The 25219-nt window shown below is 47.3% G+C and overlaps 1 long non-coding RNA gene across 1 annotated transcript; it reads right to left on the bottom strand.

The window, feature by feature from the left end:
- Window positions 1-2728: 2728 nt before the first annotated feature.
- Window positions 2729-24420, bottom strand: LOC137800803 (uncharacterized). Its single transcript, XR_011079666.1, has 3 exons — window positions 24172-24420; window positions 23290-23362; window positions 2729-3355 (listed from the first exon to the last, which is right to left on the bottom strand). It is a non-coding gene; the product is annotated as an uncharacterized lncRNA (long non-coding RNA).
- Between the last annotated feature and the right edge of the window lie 799 nt (window positions 24421-25219).

Here is a 25219-nt window from a genome sequence, read left to right on the forward strand (position 1 = left end):
GAGGTCCTGCTGGAGGCCCCACCCTGCTGGAGGCCCCACCCTGCTGGAGGTCCTGCTGGAGGCCCCACCCTGCTGGAGGCACCACCCTCCTGGAGGTCCTGCTGGAGGCCCCACCCTGCTGGAGGCACCACCCTGCTGGAGGCACCACCCTGTTGGAGGCCCCGCTAAAGGAGTTTCTGGTGAACCTTAAAGATTCCATTTGATTTCAACAGGAAATCCGCTGGCACAACTACACGCAAACATTATGAGTGTAACTATATAAAAATAGACAATCGTCTCTCGGATGCTCTTGTTTTTCTGATGTGTCATAGAGAGACTGAAGTGAGAATGTTTCATAACCAGTTAAAAGTTCCTAACAATAATTTCAACAAGGAGTACGTCACCTTCTCAAGCCACATCTCCTTCGTGAGTAGTACGTCAAGGTCAATGTATCCAAAAGCTTTTCTTGGCATCAAAAAATACTCCCAGTGTAATTTGGAAGCAGTTTTACCATTTCTAAAACCATCTTAGAAAATCGGTTTCCGTCATCGTCCATGGGAGAGGACGTGTCCTTTGTCTCTGGTTCACAAGGTCCAGGTGTGACACCTTGATGGATCACTTCTGCCCTTTATTCCCGTCTCGTGCTATCCGGAAACATCGAGGAGTCGTAGACTGACGCCGACTTTTAATAATCCTACGGATTTAATGGGTTGTAAACATGCGGAGGTTTAATCAAAACCGCTGTCGCTCTGTTTGTTTACCCGCGAGTTTATTTGTAACGTGTACGTTCTGCTTGATTTCTCTATCCCTGTGGCGGTGCTCCCGGAGTCTTGACAAGCACTGTTTCATCCCAGCGTAATTGCATACGCAACCCCCTTCCCTGCCTATAATTACTCACTAGCTTCATCACGGCCGGGACACGAGAAACAGAAAATGACCACATCTACCATTTCCAGCAGTGTGTGTCGTCTTCATCGTGTGTTGTCCCTCCCTCCTTCCGCCTCCTCAGCCTCTGAAAATGCCGCGGCTCCCATTCGTTAGCATAGCGCGCCGCCGTTCTCCGCTCAGCCTCGGCCTCCCATCCATCACTGTGGGACCGAGGCAAATGGAGCTTTCAGCTGAGTGGTGATAAGGAATCGCAGCCACATTAAAACATCTGTCACACCTCCGGAGCCACGCGCAGCGGGCGATACTCGAGGAGTGCATTCAATCCACACAGGAGGAGGTGCAGGTCTAGGAGCCGGTGTGGACCGTGGGAACGTTCGAATGTCTGCTGCAACTCTTTTTTTTTAACCTTTTTAATCCCCCCTAACTTTAGTCTTCCACTTGTATTCGTTTAACATGTTCATTACATCTGATTTATACAATCAATCACTAAATCAAGTGGTGGTTTTGAAGTATTGTTCTTGCCTTACTGTTGCGTTATTTAATCAAGCCACAGTTTGGTTTTGTGGTAATCTACTCTGCTCTTTTAAACATGCATTTCTCATTTTGTCGCTGATTGTTGATAAAAACAAAGTGTTTAAATTTGGGTCAGGTACCATGTGAACACCAGTAAGAAGCGTAGACTGTACATAAGAAGTTGAGTTAGTCATCGTGACGTCACCTGACGGTTTGTGGACGTTTTGAAGCCTCCAGTTCGAGGTTTTGTCATCTTGGATTACGTCCGTCGCCATGTTGTTTTTTCCACAAGCAGTGAACATAAGTCACCATATCGGGAATGCGGAGGAATGACGTAGAGACGCTGTATACGTCTCTGGTAGCAACCTCTCAATCACCTTATAGCCCCGCCCTAAAGCATCCTCTGTTTATGGTCTGTTTGACTCTAAATGACCATAATTCACTAAATGAACATCATGCTGCATTGAAGAAGACTTGAAACTAGAGATTGAGACATAAACTCATGTTTACAATGTTTACTGAGGGAATAAATCAAGAGAGAAGTAGAGTCACTTATATAGACGTCTATACAAGCAGAGGAGTCGCCCCCTGGTGGTCAGTGGAGAGAATGCAAATGTTAATATACTTCACCATCAGCTTCACTCGGCGGAAGTAGAGGTTACCGTCGGTCAAAAAGATGGATTTTTTTAATCGATCCAACCAAAACCTGTGCAGTTTTACCATTTATTCTGGAAAAAAAGTAGGAAAAAAGTCGTCAAGTTGGCAACAGTGACGTCCCTTCAGGCCTCCCTCCAAAGCCGCTCCACCAGAATTATCATGATGAATTATTTTTTATAGTGGCCCAGATGAAATGCTTGGTTGGGATTATTACAGTTCTGTGACAGCCACAGATACCAGATGTTTTTTTGTCAGAGCATCTTATTTATTGATTGCTGTCAGGATGTAAAGGAGATTAAATCAAATATGACAAAACACATCACCCACCTAGACTTTAATGTCATACGCACATCGCTTTGGACATTTGTGAAAGTAAAGAGTTTTAGAGAGAACTTTTGTCTCTCACACTAAATTGCAATAACGATAATAGTAATTGGGTAAAGAACCTATTAGACTTTCTATCACCCAATTGAAAACCAACGCATCCCAAACTGGGTCAGAAGTAATTGGTTCCGAGTATAAAACAGCAATTATTTTTTTACCCAACCATTTGAACCTCTAGTAAGACCCCCCTTCAAAGCAAAGACCACTTCAGCATTTGATATGAGCTTTAAGATGAAGCTTTATTAATCAGACTTGTGCATTAGGAGTCACAAACACATACAAATCTATATATATATATATATATATATATATATATATATATATATACACAACTGCTTTTTAAAAATCTGCTCTCATGCTTGATAGCTTGATAGCACACACACACACACACACACACACACACACACACAAATAATGTTTAATAACTTTTTAAATCGGCAAAGAACAATAATACAAGTCTCCAAAGGACAATGCAATTACTGCGGCACACAACAAAAAAAAAATACAAATTCACCAAGATACAGTACTATCTATAATTACTTACCTAGCATGTGTTATTGACTTCAATGTCTTTGGGGTAATCTCTGTGCTGGAGATAAAGCCACACGGTAACGGTGCACGCTGTGTATTTAGTGTCTCCGTCTGAGTCCAATTTTTTTTTCTGCGAGGGAGCTAAATGCAGCTTCAGTTTTACATTTTTAAAGTGTTTTTGTCTCTGCAGGGAATTAGGTCCTTCCGCCGCTCTGTCCGGGTCGCTCGTGCGTGCCCAATGAGTGATCAATGCACAGCTACAGCTGGTTGAAGGGGACCAAATCCATTGAACAGTTGATTTGGTTCCATTTTACCAGCTTTAGCAAAGCATTTGAGGGGCGGGCCACCGGGCGGGTCACCAGGCGGGTCAGGACAGGAGGACGTGAACAGAGAAATGTGGGACCTGAAAGAGAGCGAGAAGGAGGAAATGATAAGAAAAGGGGTTGTCCATGAGTCCACAAGTAGCAGCAAATAGTTGCGCACACAAACAACAAACACAAACATGCAGACATAGTATCGGAGGAAACGTCGCCCTTGAAAGCGAGAATGTCGCTGAATTGAAGACGCAAAAATGTAAAAAGCGTTTTAAGAAGGAATAGGACAGAGGGTGTGTGTGTGTGTGTGTGTGTGTGTGTGTGTGTGTGTGTGTGAGAGAGAGAGAGAGGGAGGGATACAGGAACAATGTGGCTGATGAAGAGGAGATGAGAATAAAACAGGGCGCAGGGCCCTGATAGATAAGAGAGGAGCACATAAGCGATGGCCGCAGACAAACTTGAGAAAACAATGAATTCATCACCCGACTGCCAATACCGCTAATGAAGCCAGCGGATAGGACAGCGGGGAAAATTAACTCTCATTGACCTCCGCAGCGCCGCGCACAACATCTCTTTCCCTCCACGCGAGCGAGCACGCTCCCTCTCCACACCCCTTCGGGCTCTCGCTTGTGTCTTCGAGCGTTTTTTCTTTTTTTTTTTAACGGGGGCCCTGCCGTTTCGGGGGCCGCTGGGCCCCTCCGCTCGCCACCGGGACGATGCGCTCAGCAGTGTTCCTGCTGAGCCGCTCGTCCTCGGTGGAACTCGCTCATTTCCTGCTTCAATTAGCCCGACTAATCATTTAATCGTTAGGAAATAAAGTGTTTTAGCAGAGGCTTGGCCCTGGAATCCAAGCTATTGGTATTGTTGCCTGTTTGTTTTGTTATCTGACAGAAACCCCCCAGCATTTTTGCGCATGAAATTCAAAATCAGACCTTCCCCTTTAGTAAACTCAAATTTGATTTAAAAGCTGAAAGATGCTCTAATTATTGTGCATGTCAATAATAGACTATGTGGAAGGTAAAAGGAAATGCTTTCAACACTGTTTCAGCAGAGATTTTGCCCTGATATCAGATGTACAGCTTGTAAAGCCCTCCGAGGGAAATCTTGTATTTGTGATTTTGGGCTCTACAAAATAAACTGAATTGAATATCAAAGCTATTATTCAAGTCTGTTTTTCTAACCTAAACAAAAAAAAAAGAAAGTCCTCACTGTATTCTGCGGCTACCTCATGCCACATAGCTGGAGAACACAGCGGTGTATTGAGCAGCCAAAGAGCCAGATATTATAGTCGCTGGTGAGAGAGGGCCTGAATGAAGTTACCGTCATCCCGTCGCCTTGAACACGACTACAAATGAATGATAACGGTGCGAGACGGATGATATTGTGTCAATAAGCGCCCGTTAGTCGGTATTTCCTGTTACGACTGTTTAACGGTCCCGTGTCGTACTTTTTTTCAGGTTCATACTCATATTTTGGGGTTTTGAATGCGTTCAGTTGCTTTAATCTTTTTTAGAAAAACATATTTTTCCTGCATACACCTGAAACTTTCCCTATATTTTTCTAACTGTCAACAAATCTCATGACAATAAATAAAAGTATTCCGTGTGTACCAAAACCAACACGTCTTTTACTTCTGATCCTACTAATGGTCCCGCGGCCACAAACACTCACTGGAGTGCCACGTGCTGATTAATCCGCCGCTGAAAATAGTCCCCTGAACTATTTCCTCTAGTTTGAGTAATGTTTGTTTAAAAAAGGTAAATGTGAAATGGGTAAATAGGTAAATATTCAAGTCTGTATTAAACACATCTCAGTGTGTGTGTGTGTGTGTGTGTGTGTGTGTGTGTGTGTGTGTGAGAGAGAGAGAGATTACACTGTCAGCCCTGTATCAAAGCTGTCCACCCTTTCTGTAGATAACAAATACATCAGCCTCACTGCACACAAATCACATTCAAAAAAAGAAATGCTTAAATACTGGCAGTGCATGTAGCAAGCTCAGGAGCAAGACAAGGCCATTCTCTCTCTCTCTCTCTCTCTCTCTCTCTCTCCCTCTATCCTCTCTCTTTCTCTCTCTCTATCCCTCTCTCTTGTGTTTAATAAACTTGTCACCTGAGATACAGGCAAATTGATGAGGGTGATGCATCCATGACTGAGAAAATAAATAAATAAAAAAATGAAAAAAAGAAAGAAGGCCTAAAAAAGAGAGAGGGGAAAAAAACATAGAAAGTGGGAAGTAGCACACTGGAGGAGGAGGAGGAGAAGGAGGAAGAGGAGAAGGAGGAGGAGGAAGAGGAGGAGGAGGAGGAGGAGAAGGAGGAGGAGTAGGAGGAAGAAGAGGAGAAGGAAGAGGAGGAGGAGGAAAAGGAGAAGAGGATGGAGCTGGCGTGGCCTGAATTCTCCACCTGTCCCAGAGCTGCTGTTGTTCTACCTCTGCAACATGCAGCACTGCAGTGTGTGTGTGTGTGTGTGTGTGTGTGTGTGTGTGTGTGTGTGTGTTGTGTGCCTTCAAGCATGTGAGCTGTACAGATACTCCCGATGCTTCGAGGTGCGAATGTGAATGTGGCACTTCCGCGGACAATGATCTATGAGTGTCCACGTGGAGACGAACAGCCGGGGCGTGCGAGTGTGTGTATGTTCTCCCCCTGTGTGTGTGTGTGTGTGTGTGTGTGTATGTTTGTGTGTGTGTGTGTGTGTGTGTGTGTGTTCAAGCGCGAATATCAACTTCAGAGGAGAGAGAGCGCAATACGCAAAATCCTTTTCACAGCAGGATTTTCAACAGATTAGCGAGAGGATCCCTGCGCTCCACTCCGTCAACCCGTGGCCCACACGCGCTCATCAAACGGGTACCACTTCCACCCCGGTGCACCTCCGCTCAGATCCCACATCAAACGGAACCATTACACCCCAAGAGGTTTTTTTTGGTATCGTTAACCTCGCCTGCCACGATAGCTCTTTCAACAGGGGGGGGGGGGGCAGCTCCGGATCAGAGATCAGATGAAGTAAAGGCCGTCCGCCTCAGCCTGTGGGTCTGGAGGTGCCCTCTGTCCCGCCTGGGTGGAGGTAGGACCGGCTCCTTTGTCTATTCTGGGACCGTGCTGCCCGCTGCATTCCTGCCCTTATATTGGAGACAGCGAGGAGGGGAGGGGGTGAGGGACAGCTGGAGTCATAGACGTAGTGGGCGAGGCAGTCAGGGAGTCATAAGTGGAAGGTCAGCGGGGGTGCGAGGCATCCCTCGGGGCATGAGAGGAGCCTGTCTCTCTCTCTCTCTTTTTCTCTCTCTCTCTCTCTCTCTCTCTGTCCTTATCGGGACAAGTGGCTCTCACTCAGCGGCTGCCTTGACTCAGGGCCTCTGCTCTACATCTGAACCCGCCCCCACCGCGCCACCTCCCCCTGTCGCGTCAGCGCCACCGAGACAGACTTCCGACGACACGTGCCCTCGACCGGTTGTTGCAAAAATAGCCGGTTGACTTAAAATAATCTCCCTCAAATGAAGTGGATTCGGACACAACCCCCCCCGCCCCCCCCCACCCTTGTGTGCGTCTGATGATGGAGATGTTTGCCGGTTGGTAATTAGCTTAATGCAAAGCTCGGTATAGTAATGAAACAAGTTGACCCGTGGTCAGGCTGTAAACTTTATCTCCTGTGGCTGGCCGTATTTATTCTCCTGCTAATTACCCGCCGACTGGAAGCGGAGGGGGAGACGTGTATATTAAACTTGAACGCTCGAGACATGCAGGGTGTTGCCAGTGTCTCCAGCATGTTGTGGCGAGCATTGCAGAGAGTGGCGTACAAAATACATTTAGATGAAATTAAAACTGGGGGCAGTGAGGCCCCTCTCAGCCAGCGAGGCCCTCCGTCGTGCAGGTTCGCGGCGCTCAGCGCTGCGGCAGTCCACTGCAGACACCGGCTGGCTGGGCTCCTCGCCCCCCCTGCCCCCACACCCTCCACACCCTCCTCCCCCCTGCACTCAGACGTGTGCAGCTCCCAGCGGCTGACTCAGCACTATTCCCCCGATTGGGTTGATCATGGAAGGAGACAGGAGCGTAACGGGACCCTATATCCTCGGCTCAGCCGCTTCCCCCTTTAAGATAAGAACACGTCCGTCGGTTAGAAAGCGCTTCCTGACCTTGTGCCGCCGCTCGGCTCAGGTGTCACAGGCCTGGCGTCGGCAGCCACGACGCTGAACCTTTTTTTTTTTCTCCTTCTCTTTCTTTATCAGCCGGCCCTCTCAGGGTCACCGCAGGCCTGCGACGATAAGCATCTCCTAAGCGTTAGCGACGGCCACGATGACGGCCTGCGACCTTGTGTTCATACTTCCAAAAGTCCCTCCGCAGGTTGTCATCCCGCTCGTGGTCCTTAAGCGCATCTCGACCAGATCTTTAATGCCTCTGCAGGACGGCGTTAAGCGCGTCCGCGGCGCTCGTTCGTTGCGATTATTGCGGCGTTTATCTTCCGCCGCTCTTGATTTTACCTCACAATGATTTAATCCCCAAAGCGGTTTTATTCCTTAACCTTTTAATCTAACGGCAACACCCTTAAGACGATCAATACCTATTTGGATGATATATTTAATTATATCCTCTCCTCTCCCCTGCTTTCTCTGTGGGCCAGTGCAACACACAAACAGCTTGACTGACTCTTCTGGAGCCTTTTTAAAGAGGGAACCAGCCTCCAGATCCTCCGCTAATAGAACCTCGCTGGACCCTGAGGGACTTTGTCTTTTCTTAGGGCTTTGCAGAGGTGAAATTCCAGAAGGATGGCACTATGAGTGTCCTTAATGAACCACTTTATTCCGTAATTTCACCAAATATATATCCAGAGAGTCTTCAAGCCGGAACACTGTTCAGCAAACACGTGTACGGCTAACCAGCTGGGACCTGTCCTCACCACAGTAACACACCATCAATAACTGTAATGAGATAAAAATAAAAAAAAAACTGAAACGAGCTCACCCGAGCCGCCGTGCAGTGTGGGATTTTTATGTGTTGGAAAACGCTGAGGTGTGGCTTCCAAACTTGGAATGGAGGCCGACGGCAGCCGTAATTATGCGGCCGTAAACGAACATAAGGATGTTAAAAAATGTACACGAGCCGGTGACTCACTGCACTGTCGCTGAACTTCCTGTCAAAGCAGAACAAAGGGAGGCCAACGGGAGAAGGCTGCGGTTTCTCAAGCGAGCGGAGATGAAGAGAATGGAGGGCACAGCGCAAGTTAAATGAAACAATTCAACATCATTTTGGTCTAAAGGACTCAACATTAAAGACGTCATCCCGTCTTGTTGCGGAATGATGTCACGGTCCATGTGGCTGCCAAACCGCAGCAGGCCTGCCTCCTGTCTTAACCTCGCTCTCTCTCTCTCTCTCTCTCTCTCTCTCTCTCTCTCTCTCTCTGATTCTCACTCTGAGCACGCCCCAACCCCCCCTCCTCCCGTCCCGTCCCTTAACGAACCATCGCCATCACTTAGGTATTTTAGCCGTGCATTCCATTTCCAGGCTGCGACGGAGGCCACAAAGGCGGCGTGATACACGCTCTGTCGCGAAACAAAAACAAAAAAAAATCCAATGCAGTTGAAGTCAGAAAGGATCTCGGGGCGTAAAAGATGGCCGCCACACTGTCTTCCCCAATGGGGGAGTGGGGGACCCCCACTCAGAGGGTGAAAGGCTTCAGTACAACTCTGCTCTGTCCTCACTTGGTGGCCAATGAGGATCGGAGGAAAAAAAAGAGGCTTTGGCTAGTTAGAGCCGCCCAGATTAGAATCTGTGGCAGATGAGCGCCTCGCCCGCTTGTGCAAAGACGAGGCGTGTCGGGGACGGGGGAGTGTGATTAAAGTGAGTCAACAAAGCGCTCGGCTTGAAGGCGGCCTGGACTCCAGTGAGGACCGAGGCGACGGAGGTGGGCGGAGCCTAAAGTGCAGAGTAGACTATTCTAGTGACTGGAGATGAGTATCGCTGTGAGGTTAAACATTTACACATAGCAGGGCTGAATAACAAAAGGAGTCTGGTGACAGAGTGAAATGCAACACCAGTCATTCGGACTACGTCGTTATTATCCTGGAAATTATGATTGTGTTTGTGTTTGTGTGTGCGTGTGTGCATCTCCGCGTCTGTCCACGGATAATCTGGCATATCGCTGGACCCGAGAGACTCATAATCAATGTGCTCATTTATGACTTCCTGCTCAAGGACCTTTCGTGGTTGCAGCGGTTCCACAATTTGAAAACATATTCTTTATTGACTGTTTTGTCCCGTCATTGGCTGCTGACTCCTCGCGGTTTGCACAATTTGGTTCCATCAACCATCACAGCAGTTGCAGGGACATCCAACGGGGATCTGCACTTTACTCTGCAGTTCACTTTGGTATGTCTCTTATGGCTCACAGCAAGCGTTTTTTAAGAGGAAGCTCTGAAAATCCTGCTGTACTCTAAACGCCCGGCAACATAATAGTTGAATCTGACCAAACAGCAGACTGAGTTATTGGCTATAGCTGGTGAGCATCAGCAGCTTAGCAGATATTTCTTTCTCCGGCATTGGTGGAGACCAAAACAGAGTCAGAGGGAAAGTGAATATTGGGCTTACGTTCTTCAGGTGATACGAACACAACATACACTAATGAATACTAATGTTGCTCTGTATCTGCTAAACATGAATTAAGCAACTGTTTTTCATATACAAATTTTAACTCTCATGATATTTCAGAATTCTGTGTTGTTTTAAGAATCAACACAGGTTAAAATAAGACCAAACCTTTCTTTTGATGTCAGGTGTTGATTGGCGTAGACAAGGCCAAAATCTCTGATCTTACTAGCAAAGCAGTTGATGCTGCCAGCTGGTTGAAAGGAATCAGGAGTGAAAGTATAAAACAGTCAATAAAAAAATACTAACATCCAAAAACACAAGAGGACCTTGAGCATACAGGCATACATGAGCACACATTATATTTGGCTGATAACTTTAGCAGTATGGGAGATTAACTACGGACAGACGGACGCACGCACACATACACACGACCAAACACAGGCTCTTCCCCAGGTTTATACGTCTGTCAAACCTTGCAGATTAAAAGATATGATCACAGATGAAACTAACCAACTTAACATATAAAGCAGGTACAATAAACCCCAACATGCTGCAACAGTAGAACACTATCGTTCACCTTCACTTACAGCAGACGATACTTTCCCCACTCTGCTTTCTGAGGTACATATGTTATTAAAGATATTCCTCCTTTTTTCCATCTCCCCCTTGTTCTTTCCACTACCTCTTCTCCTCCTCTTTCAGCGGCCGTGTGGCCGAGGCCACAACGCCCCGCTGCCCCGGAGCGTTATTGTTCCCATAACAAACCACACAAGTTCCAAAGTCTCTCTCTCGGTTAGCGCTCTGACTCTCTCTTGAAGCTCAGTGTAGCGCTCTCGGTGTAGCGCTCTCAATGTAGCTCTCTCAACGCTCTCAGTGTAGCGCTGTCAATGTAGCGCTCTCAATGTAGCGCTCTCAATGTAGCGCTCTCAACGTAGCGCTCTCAACGTAGCGCTCTCAACGCTCTCAGTGTAGCGCTCTCGGTGTAGCGCTCTCAATGTAGCGCTCGCAATGTAGCGCTCTCAACGTAGCGCTCTCAACGCTCTCAGTGTAGCGCTTCCGGTGTAGCGCTCTCGCTGTAGTGCTGTCGGTGTCGCGTTCTCGGTGTAGCGCTCGCAGTGCTCTCAGTGTAGCTGGAGACTCATGGAAGCAACTCAAGTCTGCCTTACCACACGCTTTCTACTATTCATTTGTTATCTTGGCGGCTTTATTTATATTTTATTTTTTACCACGAAGCGTTCATTAAGGCAAAGGAAGAAATGAAACACCTAAAGCTTCCTGGCTTCTCGTATAGTGAAGTAGAAGAAAAAAAGGAGAAAAAAACGTTTCTTTATCCCCATGAACAAACATTCTGTAGTTCATTGTGACTCAGTCCCACATTGACCGTCAGACACTGGTACTGCAAAACAGCTCGAGTGCACCGAATGTGTATTCATCTGTGGCTGAAGATAGTCCTCACAACAAGTGCACTTTTTACTCTGATTGAAGTTTGCTTAACTATTTTTAATTTACTTATATTGGAGACATTGTGGTGATTCTATCTGTTAACCCAGAGCTAAAAGGCTTTGCATGTCGTAGTAACTGTGATCTGAACTTTGAGCATAAGTTGTTTAATTGCTCTATTTACTATTAAGTAGCGTCACGTCAGGATTTGTGTAGTTATAATTTAGAATATCTCCAGCCTTCTGAAATGACATGCATGACCCACACTGGCTTGACATTTAGAAGGATATTTATCTCCTGAGATTTCCTTAAATCCCAAAATAAATTGTTTACAACATCAAAGTAAAGATTAAAAACAACCAGCCTGATTCTGGGCAGTCACACTGACGGACACCTTTCCTGCTGAGAACACAGTCCCATCAAGGTGATGTGCTGACGTCGCTGGAATCTGACGGGTGGAAAAAAGAAAAAGACCGTGTCCACTCTGGCGGGTGAAATCCTTCCTAAGGAGAGCATCGGCGCTACACGGGCCCCGGGGCTCGAGGGCCGCACGCAGCCCACTCACTAAACCCAGAGCTCCTCCAGCGGCTCTTTACTGCTGCTGCCGTGTAAAGCCAACTGTTACAGATGGTAATCCGGCTATCATACACTGTAATAGTCTCGGCGCAACAAAATGGAAGCAATTATCTTAAAGCACACAACGATCGGTGGAACAGATCACAACGCATAACTCTTTATGGGTTTGGGAAGATTAACTTTCTCTCTCTCTCTCTCTGCGTCATTCATGCTCTTTACGATCCAACTCTCTTTAGTTTCTCCTTTATTTTGTCTATTGATCATTCTTCCTGTCCTTTATTGTCATCTCCGGCCCTCCACCTAAAATAAACCTCAGAAAAAACAAAGCAAGAACCACATTTTAGATTACTAATAATGGTTCTAATGTGTCACCACGGTTCTCTTCTTTCTTCCATTCTTCTGTCCTTTACCTCTTCTAACTTCAACCTCTATCCCCCGCCGGTCGTGATGACAGGGGAATGCTAACTAGCCTTGTCCTGACGCTGCACTCTCCTCTTAGATAAATGTGCGCTCACAGGATGGGGCGGGGCTCGCCGCTATTTCCTCACTCCTCCTCCATCGTCCTGCGTATCAGCAGTTAACTCTCCTAACTGACGACTCTCCTGCACGCTGCTCCCAATTACACTCTTTCTGGAGGTGCAGGCCAAAGACATTCGTTCCAATGAACGGGTCGTGGAGTCGCACGTCAATTTATTTCGGTATGACATTTTACAATGAAAAAATGTGTTCCTATTCCTTTATGCCTCAGAGAGAGCTGCAGCAGCAGCCGATTCATCGGCCAAAAGAAAATGAATCAGTGGAAAAAAGTACATTTGCAACAAGACTACGCAGCTTTTGCGTCCACTAAAGCTGCATAACCCCCTCCCACCCCACACAAAATATTGAAATTCTCAAAGAACCCTCAATCCAATAACTTATTTGATGAGGTGAGGTGTAGAAATTACAATTACAACAAAGACCAAATTAAAGAGGCAAACTTTATGACCGGGTTGTGACAACATTAGACTTTTTTTTTTTAATTTGTGCTTGATTTAGTCATGAACACTTGATTCAAAGTAGCCCCCCCGCCCCCCAAAAAATGAGGATGACACCGCTCCGTCAGGCAGTCACTGTTCTCATAATGGAAATAAAAAACAGGAATGCATTATATTTTCTGAGTTATGAGATATATATCACTGAAACTCCACTTTATGTTTTCCCTGCGATCCCTCTCTGGGCAATTTATTTAAGAAACGAGGCAGGAGGAGGATGCGTGTGCTGTGTGTGTGTGTGTGTGTGTGTGTGTGTGTGTGTGTGTGTGTGTGTGTGTGTGGTGCGATATACATTCTACAGCACAAATGTATGTTGAGCTAATTAAACAGAGTGTTTGTTCTGCGGCGCAAGTGGCAGCGCACAGTACGGCGTCATCAGAGGGAACGCCGGGAGCGGGGAAATGCCTTTCCTCTTTTTTCACCCCTCATTTTTTTTGGTGAACAGAGAACTACTGTGTCGTAAAATTGTAAAACCGTTATGACCTCATGAACACAGACGGAGAGTAATTAGAATATTAGGATCGACTGTGAACGCCGGCAGTAATTGCGAGGGCGTCGTAAGGTGGGACCCTGCGCGCGAAACTGTGTGTAATCTCCAGCGAGCAGCGGAATTGGGGAACAGTGGAGGACGGGGGCCCTGCACCAGCACTACACCACCACACCACCACCACTACACCAGCACTACACCACCACACCACCACCACTACACCAGCACTACACCACTACACCACCACTACAGCAACACCACACCACTTCTACTACGCCATCACCACTACACCACCCTACACCACCACACCACTACTACACCACCACCACTACACCTAAACCACCACCACCACGGTGCCCTTGTTCCTTTCATAATGACTTCCCTCTGCTTCACAGCTTCACTGCATAACAATTACCCGGCGTGTTCATTTGAGAGGGAGCAGACCCTCCCTCGCCATACCGTACGGTAATGGACAGACTCCGGCGTCAGCAACATCACTCGACGTACAGAGAACACTAGCGGGAGCCATTAAATTACACTCGGGCAAATACAAACTGCCCCCTCCCCTTTCTCCTCCCCCACACACCTCCCTGCGCCGTGAACAAGAGGCAAAGAGGCAAAGTGGCCCGCGGCATCGCTCGGTCCAGATGTGACGTTTTTTTCTTCCTCCACGCATTGCGTCTCAGGAGCGAAGCGTGTGATAAGAGGAAACATTAGCTGCAAAGCGATGTCATAATTAACCGGTTATCATCAATTTTTCTCTGATGGAAATGTTAGATTCCTCGCCTTTTGTGTGTTCTCACTTTACACATCCACGGAAAAGAACACACACACAAACACACACAGACACACACATACACATACACATGTTCACACACAGATCCTCAGGCGGATAGGAAGGGTTTGGGCCTTCTGCAGTCTATTGGAGTCTAATTCAAGCAGATGTCTGTTTAATTGATCGAAACAAATTACCTCAACATTGATCCCTGTCCCGGGACTGATCGGATTTTCAGAGGTGCACTGCTTGTATGTATGTGTGTGTGTGTGTGTGTGTGTGTGTCTGTGTGTGTGTGTGTGTGTGTGTGTGTGTTGAGGGGCAGGGTGAAGCTCCTCGCTGAACCCACTCGCAGAGAATGTATGACTTAATCGCTAAATGATAAATGGTCATTTGGTTTCTCATTATTCTGTGTGTTGTCTTCATCGATTCCCACTTTCCTTTTGATCCGGAGCGCCATCGTTCTCACATTAATTCGCCGGGCCAATTAACTAATTGACTTTTAAGGCTCGTGATTATGAGTAATTCATTAGGTTTTTCCTAAGTCGTTTGTTATCAAGGCCTTATCTTTTTTTTCTTCTTCCGTCTGCTTTTTTTTCTTTCATCAGAGCAATTTGTCAGCCGCGGTTTCGTTGAGGCGTTTCCTGTACAACACAACTCTAAAAAGCCGGCACCTTTTCACAAAGCAGTTGAGCATGAGCGGTTTGCCAGCGTTTACCTTGGCTTCAGCACATCAATATGCTACAAATACAAGCTGCTGCAGGAAGTCAGTGCTCTCAGTCCAGATACCTTATGTCCATTATAACGTGAGAAAAGAGACAAACACGGACTGTTGGGCAGCGGCCCTCTGTGTTTTGATGCAGACACACAAGGCACCCTTTAGCGCCTGTATGAGACGCGCCAAACAAGTCAAGTGACTCCGATGTAAAGCATCAGATGAAGAGCAACTGACGGAGCAAGGAAGTCCTCAAAGGGATGGAGGGATGGAGGGCTGCTGAATGGGACGGACCAACACGGTGCTATTGGGGTGCAATGCGAAACCAAATGTTGGTTGGCAGTGATTTTTTTTGTGTGTTAAATTAAAAACATTACTACTTCAAGCCAAACTACGATGTTTTGTTCCACACCCTGACTTAGAGGTTCTGTTGGCTAAACCAAATCAACGCCTTTTTGTGAGTCACAATCAGAGGATCAACCATGTCGATGTGTCCTCGGGCGGGACACTTTTCCCCTTGTATGAATGATGTCATGTAGTGTAAATGTGCTTTGAGGGGTCAGAACCGCAACAGTTTCACAACGTAAACTACACGTAACGAAACATGTTACGTTAACTACCCGAGTGTTCAAAAAACACAGACAGCCAGATAAATGAATTTATATTTAATCTAACCAAAAACACGTGGCAGTCTGTGTGTGTGTGTGTGTGTGTGTGTATGTGTGCGTGTGTGTATTTTATGTATCCAACTATTGTTTGAGGAATGACTTTGGGCAGATCAGATGTACATTCCTCCTGAGATCCACTCTCATAAACATAGAGGGGTATAATCGGCCGTGTGTGTGTCCTTGTATCCGGCCGAGATGACACATACATTACCACTCCACCGCTTCTGTTTCCGCTTCCATTACTCTTTACCCCGATTATATTCTGTGGATATGCTGCTGATGCACACTTACTATAAACATGATTAAAAGAGAGAAAAGAAACAACTCCAGGCAATAAACTCTTGACACTTAATATAAAACTGACTTTGCAATCTCATCCCTCCTTCATGCTCACTCCTCCTCTCTGTGTCCTCTATCATGCAAATAAAGGACAGGTGTATAGCGCATGGGTACATACAGAACACACACATACACACACACACACACACACACACACACACACACACACACACACACACATATTCCTCCATTACTACACAGCTACACTATGAAGCCTCAAAGACTCACTTGCTGATAAAAAATGAAATACACACCTTGTTTCTTCTGTTTGTAGTGCCGTAAGAAAATTACACCACAAATACATGAAATCATTCATTGTATACCCTAAGTTATGATATTTCTATTATTTCCTGTATTTTCAGCCTGATACAATATCAGCACTGTGAACAAAATGATGAACGCAGCTGCTTTAAAGGTAACACATGGACAGGTCTGACGAGTGGAGGGGCCGGCGTGATACACAAACGGACAGTTCAGGACGTATCCACATCCATCCGTGGTTTGAAATACTCACGGACAGGAGATGGTAGTAATGTCTTCTAGCAGGAACGTGCGCTTTGAACGCCGGCGTTAATTCTTTGCCGAATGACCTCACGCAACGTAGTTTCAATTCATTGAAAACTCAGAAGCAAGTGTGAGCACGGCTTCGTGAATCCTACGTTGATGTGAAGTTTCGTCACCTGAACCCCCCGACCCCTTGACATTTGGGACATCTAAAATGGTTCAGTGAGACCGAGTGAGTTTATCTGCAGTTGGCAGAGAGCGGCGAACCAAGCATCCATTCACACGTCGGCCGCTCCGCAGGTTTTACATAAAATCTCCGCGTTTCAGATGTTTTCCGGGCGTCAGTGTTCCGCATGACTGATCTCTATGTAACTGCCGCTAATCCCTCACTGGGCCCGTGGATTACTAGCTTTGCCGTTTGCCCTTGTGTGGACTCCCTGATGTGGGGTGGGCATGGGGGGGGGGGGGGGGGTGGGACCAGTCAACCAGCCGGCTGAACCAGCGAGTCAGCCGAGGAGAGCAGGGAGGGAGGGTCAGCCCCGAGAAGAAGCCGGAGGTCTGTGTGTGTGTGTGTGTGTGTGTGTGTGTGTGTGTGTGTGTGTGTGTGTGTAAGGGTGGATGGATGGATGAGTGTTGAGCGCTGGTTTACTTCTAGCGGGGGGCCCCCCGTCCCCACCCCGCAGTCGTCCGGCTTTGGCTGTCTCAGCACGGTGCCGCAGTCAGCATTGTTGCATATTTAATGTCCTGATGAGAGCTTCCACCTGCTGACACAGGCAAAGTGACAGAACAATACCCGCCCCCAGCCCCCCCCCCCCCCCCCTCAACACACACCAGCCCTGAACGCCATCATCAATCCAGTCTCTCTCTCTCTTTTTGCCTCTCTAGCCTCGCCTCATCTCACACGCTCAATCGCCACAACTCCCACCGCTCCGATTCTCACTTCCAGTCCATGCTGCTCTCCCGTTTTCCCTTTTTTACCCCCCCTACCCCTCCCCCTCTAGTCCACCCTCAGCACCGTGCCCTTCCGTCTGAATTCTCGAACAGTACTCGACCTTTCCCTCCCGCTCTTACAAATCACCTCAATAAATCCCTCCAACATAAAACACACACACACACTTGACTCGCGAAGATATTTTTTTGTGTTTTTGGCGCGGCTTTATGAATATGTCTTCACCTCCCTCCTCCACACGCGCTGAAGTCGACATTCCTGAAGCCGGTTTATCTCAATGGCCTCTTCACGCGCCGGCTCAGATTAGATCTGTCTCTCTCACTGATGGTTAATTAGCTTCCAAACGCTGTCTGGCTGCGTCGCACTGTGATGAGGCGGTTCTCCTCGTTCATGATACCCCCTGTTAACATTTCTTCTTTTCTTTTTTTTTTTACTTGTATAAGAAAATAAGATTGGCAGGAAGTGTAATCCAACTGCGGATCTCTGTCGGTCCGGCGGTCGCCACACCGGCACAACGACCCCTGGGGTGTGCACCTGATTGGGCCAAATTAGTGCACTGAAACTGCCCCAAATAACACCTAAACAGGGACAAGTACACACTAAGTGGGTCACATACAGTATTTGTATACAAAGTAGGCCAACATCCATAGACTAAAAACCTGACACGGTTGTTATACCTGCTCCCAAAGCCACACCCGGAGTATAAATACTTCCTGTATTAGAGTGAAAGACTATTTGCACAAAAGTGATGGTACAGTGGCAGCAACGCTATAACTCATTTTCTTATTCTTGCGTCCCATTATTTTTGACACTTCTGTCTCTTTAAAGTATTTAGTAAACTCCATAAAACATAACCACTGCTCCTGAAAAGTTAAAGTATAAGTATAAGAAAAGACAAGCCAATGCTGAAGTGTCTTCAACCAGCATTTTCAGGGGGCGACTCCTCTGACCGTCTATGAGACAACTTTCACCCTTTCACAGAGTGTTTTCAATCTCAATTGCCATAAAAATAAAAAGGATTCAGCGTTCGGTAGTATTTAGCTCCACCCTCCCCCGTCGCTTCTTGTTGCCAAAAAAACAAGATGGCGACGGCAAAAATGACAAACTCAAGGCTTTAGAACCGAAGTCCACAAACCAATGTTCCACTTTTACTTTCCTTATAAACAGTCTTTGAAAAGAAACAACAGCTGATCAGTGAAAATGAATAAAATCATATTTTTTCACTCCACCAAATTTTGACAAAACAATCACATCTGAAGCGTTCACAACTGGAAGCCAGACAGCACGACTGCACACAGGCGTCCAAGAACACAACAATCGGTGGGAGAGTCCTGCGGGCCGGTCTCTGCCTCTTCCTCTTCCTCTCTCTGACCATACTCTCGGACCTATTACTATCCATTAGCCAGCATTTAATCACTGCACCATTTACTGGAAACTGCTGTCTGTCAGTCAGTCTGTGTGTGTGTGTGTGTGCGTGTGTGTGTGTGTGTGTGTGGGTGTGTGTGTGTGTATCTGTGCATGTGTGTACTTTTAGCCAGTTCACACTGTCCCGTACAAAAAGCCCAAACAAAAAAATACGCCCAAAGTAAGCAGAAGGTGGACTTGAACTCATCGGCATCAGAATATAGGAAACACGTCCGCCTACATAAATAATAAGAACAGAGTGAAAGCGATATCCTAAAAATCTATGGCGGCCGACCGGAAAACTACTGACTGGAGTCGAGGCTGCATCCACAATTTTCTACCGTCTGCAGTGCTGAGCCAACTGGACTCAAGCGGGCCACGTCGGGGCTGGAGAAGAAGCGCGGCGTGCACATAGAGGGTCTTCTCCAATGGGGGTCCAGAGCGGTTACATGTTTGCATTCGGGTTGCTTTTTTTTTTTTGTTGCTGTTTGCAGATGCTGCGCTGTAATTTTTCCCAACCTGGGATACATACTTCTTTACATTCCATAGTTGCTCGTGTTCATATGGGCATATAAAGAAGTATGTCCCCCAAGCAGGCCACTGTCCTTGGTGGCGCATCAGGCCCCGCCCCCCTTTCACCCAACATCTCCCCCCGGCACACGCCCACTCAACGAGAAGGAAAAAATGTTGAATCAGGATCCGCGCAGACCAAAGAATGTACATAACCTCCTGTGTCATTTCTGTACACACATATTGAAAATAATAAGTTGCAGTAAAACGGCGCCCCGAAAGCACTTTTCCCACTGCTATATGGGCCCAGCATGTTCCTGTGAGCATCCGAGCGGTTTGCACCGCGAAAAAAAAATACAACTAACCATTAAAAACTGGAATAAAAAAAATTCCAAAATCACGCCGTGATGCCGGACAAACTTCTATCCGTTGTTGTACAAAAAGCAGCTGAGAGAGAAGAAGCTGCTTTGAAAAAGTCACATTTCACTCCTGAAGGAAGACGTGTAGAGAAATGCTGCAGTACAGCAGAACTCCTGCCGCCATGTGTCCGCTCCGCTTTGACACACTGTACGTTATGAAGCAGTTTTACACACACACACACACACACACACACACACACACACACACACACACACACCAAGCACGCAATTCACCTTGAGTGTCACAGGCTGCAGGTTCAGAGGCAGCGGCGGAGAGAAAGGGGTGACGCGGGGAAGGGACAGGGGGGGGGGGTGAAGGGAAATGAGGGAGATGTTGCACTTACCTACAGGCAGATGTTGGAAGAACCCCCCCCCCCCCCCCCTCCCGACACCACACACACACACACACACACACACACACACGCACACACACGCACACACACACACACACACCACCTTCACCTCCCCTTCTCTCCTGCTTCAGCCGGGCCGATGCACCAAAGAGAGGAGCACTAAAGCGAGTAGCGGTGAAGGAAAAGGAGAGATGCAGAAGAAGAGGAGGAAGGAGAAGAAGAAGTACTCTGTTCTCTCTCTCTCTCTCTCTCTCTCTCTCTCTCTCTCTCTCTCTCTCTCTCTCTCTCTCACATAGTCTATGTCCCAGGTGCTGCCTCTGCAGTCTCTGTGTTCAGCCACACACACACTCTCCCTTTCGAACATTCTCACTCGGATCCTCCTCCCTCCCTCTCCTCTTCTTAATCTCTCCCCTCATGCTCACACTGAAAACTTTTAGTCCGGTGCACAGCCGCCCGTCCCACCGGTCCTTCACCGCTGAGAGGACTTCCTCCTCTCATTTCTCTTTCTCTCTCTCTCTTTCACTGTGCACCATGCAGTCTATAGGCTACCATGCTTATGCAGTTCCCCCCTCGACTTCCCCCCTACCACTCCCCCCCACATACAGCGCATGCTCTCTCTCTCTCTCTCTCTCTCTCTCTCTCTCTCTCTCTCTCTCTCTCTCTTCAGCTCACACTCTCGCTCGGTCAGACTACGACGACGTTACCGTCCCACACTGAGCGGACGGCAGTCATGATGATGAAGATGAGGAGGGTGAATGTACAGGTGCCACAGCCACCCAAGACTGAAGAAATGCCGATACGTGTGTGTGTGTGTGTGCGTGTAAATGTGTGTCAGCATGTGCTTCTTCAAACGCCCTTGTTGCTTGAGTGAACCCCGTTCACCTGAGACCCCCTGCCCCCTCCCATTAGCCTCAGTCCCTGATCCACTAGCCCGCCCCCCCCCCTCCTCCCGGCACCCCCTTTCTTCTCCCCTCCCAGAGATCAATACCAATTTATAAGCAAATGCACAAAGGCTGAGTCGCGCTTTTAATGAATTGAACCATCGCTAACGGCGGGCCACTAACGAAGGACTCTGAGAGAGGCGTTGAGGGAAACCGGCAGGAAGCACGTCAGGGTTATTGGTTACCGCGTGCATGTGTGTATGTGTGTGTGTGTGTGTGTTTACGGATGAGCAGCAAATACTTTATGTCCCCCTTTTGAATGAACAAATCGCCCAAAAAAATACAAAACCAGTTATAAGAACGGAAACTGTTCATATGAACAAGTCGTGGGAAAAGCCATTCCCCAGCATGCACTGCACCCGGAAGCACCGGCTTTGCCAAAAGTGTCTTTCCTTTTTATCTTTGGCTGTCGACCTTTAACCTTGAGCGACAATCGCAGCTCTTCAAGCCGCTGCTGGACAGCTTCCCACATGACACACACGTTGGACTTCTCGTGCGCTGCATTTCTAACCGCTGCATCAAGTGCATCCACTGCACCCGCGCATGAAAAGCCGACACGAATATGTCGCGCTCTGCAGCCCTGATGCGTGCTCCCACCGCCGTGTAACCAGCGCCGTGGGGGCTGTGCACGCCGCCCGTGCCCGCCCAGTAATTAAACTAAAAGTCTCTTTCATAAATCACACTCGTCCCTTCTCTCTCTCCCCCTCTCCCTTATTCCCCCCCTCTTTTCTCTCCCAGCGATGAAAAGGAAGGTTTTGTAAATCACACGGCTGGTAAACGAGGGACACACACACACTTACACACACACACACACACACACGCACGCACACACACACTCCAGCCCAGCATTAGACGTTGGCACATTGCAAGGAATTAAGCCGCCCATCCACTCCCCAGATATTCCGAACGGGATTTACAATTCTCCCGTGACACGAGCGCTGTCGATGGTGAGACGCGGCGCCGTGCATTGGGGCAGGAAGTGGATGGAATTGGCCGACATCCGGCGCAACTTCAGTAATCCTTACAATTGGGCGCCGTATCGGAAAAGCATCCCTCCAAACCAGATCGTATAAGTTCTCCTTCTCTAATAAACCGGGTCCCACTCTCACAGCCGCTGCAGTGAAGCTAACGCCTTATAAAGCTAACACCTTATAAAGCTAATGCCTTATAAAGCAAAAGTTTCACACCCGACGGGATGTCTTAGATAGATTCTTCTGAAACAGCTGCGTGTCTGCTGTAACCGCCACAACCTCCTATAGGGGCCAGGACACCCAACACCTCGGGCCCTCGGGCTCTCCGGACGCCTGCCGTGACAGCTGAGCGCCCCTGATCCCCCTGGTATCTGCTAACGGGATGAAGAAACCCGCCCCGGGCAGCAGGATGGAGGGACAGGAGCACATGCGTGACACTTTTAGAAAACTCGCCCCTCCTTTGAACCTCTCTCTCTCTCTGGAGTGACACGTGTGTGTGTGTGTGTGTGTGTGTGTGTGTGTCCCGTCTATAGATAGAGCCCAGGTCCCGCTGCATCTTAGCGCCGCTGCACATTAGAACATGCTGGTGTTTCTGCTGATGAATCACACCTGTCCTGCGCTGCATATAGAGCACGGCATGCGTTTCTCCTGCGGCCTCATGGGAAGAACAAATGTAGTGGCCCATATGCTGCCTTGAATATTTACACCAAAAAAAGTATATATATATATATATATATATATATATATATATATATATATATATATATATATATATATATATATATATATATATATATAATGAATGTAGCCTGCACATAAAAAAAGCAACAATCTAAATTACTGAATTAACGCACGCACTGTGTACATTCATGTGACCTTTATCTTATTTTCAGTCAAAAAAACTAAAAGGAAACATTCAGCTACTTAACATTATTGTTCTAATTGCTTTTCACTGGTTATAACTGCAGCCAGCTGATTAGAAAACACTGCGGAGTGGAGCGCCTCACAGATAACCCTTGACCTTTTCACCTGGGGTGAATGTATTAGCATGGTTCTTTGCCAACGTGTGACTCACAACTCTGACCAGTGGAGTGATGAATACATGAGAAGAAGTATTTCCTCGAAAAAAAAAACTCAATCTGTGTCAAAAGAGCAGCTGATGAAACAAACTGTCTGTGTGTGTGTGTGAAGGTGAATGGGACAAAGCACACTTATGCATTCACGCATTCACAAGAATATATATATATATATATATATATATATATATATATATATATATATATATATATATATATATATATATATATATATATAGTACAGTAGTAAGCATGCTGGTGATTCCCAGTAAAAGACTCAGGACACCTACCGTAGAGCAGAGGGGATGGCGGCCCATGCGGAGTGGAGCAGCCGCTGCAGGCAGAGTCTCTCCTCCCTGGGAGCTGAATCAGCGATGGAGAGTTTAAGGTTGCGGAGAGGAGGAGGTGGAGAGGAGGAGTGAGAGGAGGAGAGAAAAGAAGAGGGTCACGGGACTTGCCTTGCCTCTCTCTCTCTCTCTCTCTCTCTCTCTCTCTCTCTCTCCCTCGCTCTCTCTCTCTCTCATACTGGTTAGGGGGGAAAAAAAGGAGGGGAAAAAAAAACAGGCAGCCTAAGAAAGAAAAAAAGGACCCCCAGTGCAGGTAGAGAGCAAAAAATAGTGGCCAAGATAAAAAGAATGGGGCTTTGTGTAAGAGGACTGGATTTGAAGTGATGACTGGGCAGCGGGATGCGTCAGCCGGCACCACGCCGGGCCATGTAAAGTTAGACAGCTGATCAGACTGCCCGAGAAGGAGATGGAGCGATGTAGTGAGTGCTGACAGGGCTGAAGGACAAATCGGGAAGAGGGGAGGGAGGGAGGGCGGGGGAAGGGTTGAGAGCATGGAAGAGTGAGGGGGGAGACAGTGGGTGAGGGAAGACCATGCAGGGGAAATATCAAATCAAATAGTGGGAATGAAGTAAGAATGGGGAGTAGCGGGAGGAACAAAAATAATTAAAGAAGGAAATGATGGGGAGGAAATAAAGTTCATGGACGAAGATGAGAAGGAAAAGAAGGAGAGCAAGTATAGGATGCTGGAAACGAGGAAGGAAAGAATGAGGGAAGGAAAATAACAAAAGGTAAAGGATGGAGGTGGAAAGTTTGGATGGATAAAAGACAAAAAAGAAAGAAAGAACAAGGAAATAAAGGGAGCTTTTTAACTGAATTATCTCTTACTCTTTCCCGTCTTTCCTGTCCTTTCGCCCCCATATTCCACTCAGTCACTTCCCCCGATATGTCGTCCAGCAGTCGAAAAAAAGGCAAATCCTCCAAAAATCAAAGGAGTTGAAAGATAGACTACAAAAAAAAAGAGCAATTACATATCAAACCGAAGCTTCTGGAATACACCGGCAGTGGTTGTGCATTGGCTATGTAAAAGTGTCAAAAAATAGACAAGAGCAAATCAGAGCACCGTGAGGGGGTGGGGGGTTGGCGAGCGCAAGGTTCAGAGCGATCACAGGAAACCCCCTCCATCCCAGGGTTTTTATACTAAGGTAAGAACCGGACACGCGCGCCACTCCACCGGCCCGCCCGCTCGGCCATGCTCCACGGCCTTATTTAGTGAAGCGTGGCCAAAAATAGTCCTCCCCGAGTGCTGCCGGGGGGAGGGCCAGAACGGGGAGGTGTCGAGGAAGGTCGGGGATGGCGGCGACGATGGTGATGCTTGTCACTTTTAATCATCCTCTCCACCAATTGACTAGTGTGGTTTGAGCCTGATTTACCCGTCCTCCTCATGCATCTACTTCCCTCTTTTTTTCTCCTGCTGCCACCGCTCGGTGTGTCACGTTACCGTCCCATGTCCTCCTCTGCCTCCTCGGTTACTTAATCTACTGTACTTACAGTCCATCTGCACAGCGCCCCTTCTACCACCATGCTTTTCCCTGAGCTCAGCTCTTTGACAACGATCCAAGATTAGTCTTTTTGCATGCATATGTCAGGTCTGTAAATGACAGGTCAAATCGTCCTTGTTTGAAAATAGAACTCTGGAGGTCAATCTCAAGCTCTGCATATTCATGCAATGCAGATGTAGGATGTTGTGACTGATCTTTGTTTGCTTTCTCAGCAGTAAGAAATTAGAATCCAAGCCAGATTGGAGAAACCAAATCAAATAGGTCTGCGTTTAGCAAAGAGAATACACTGGTTCCCAAACAGAGGTGGAGTAGCAAGTGGTGGTTGCCAAAACTCCAAAAGGCGCCACGAGGCTCTTTTGATTTTAAGTGGTGTG

The sequence above is a fragment of the Clinocottus analis genome, unplaced genomic scaffold (assembly GCF_023055335.1).
Source record: "Clinocottus analis isolate CAN_PGR_092001 unplaced genomic scaffold, fCliAna1.0.p SCAF_4, whole genome shotgun sequence".
NCBI classification, from domain to species: Eukaryota; Metazoa; Chordata; class Actinopteri; order Perciformes; family Cottidae; genus Clinocottus; species Clinocottus analis.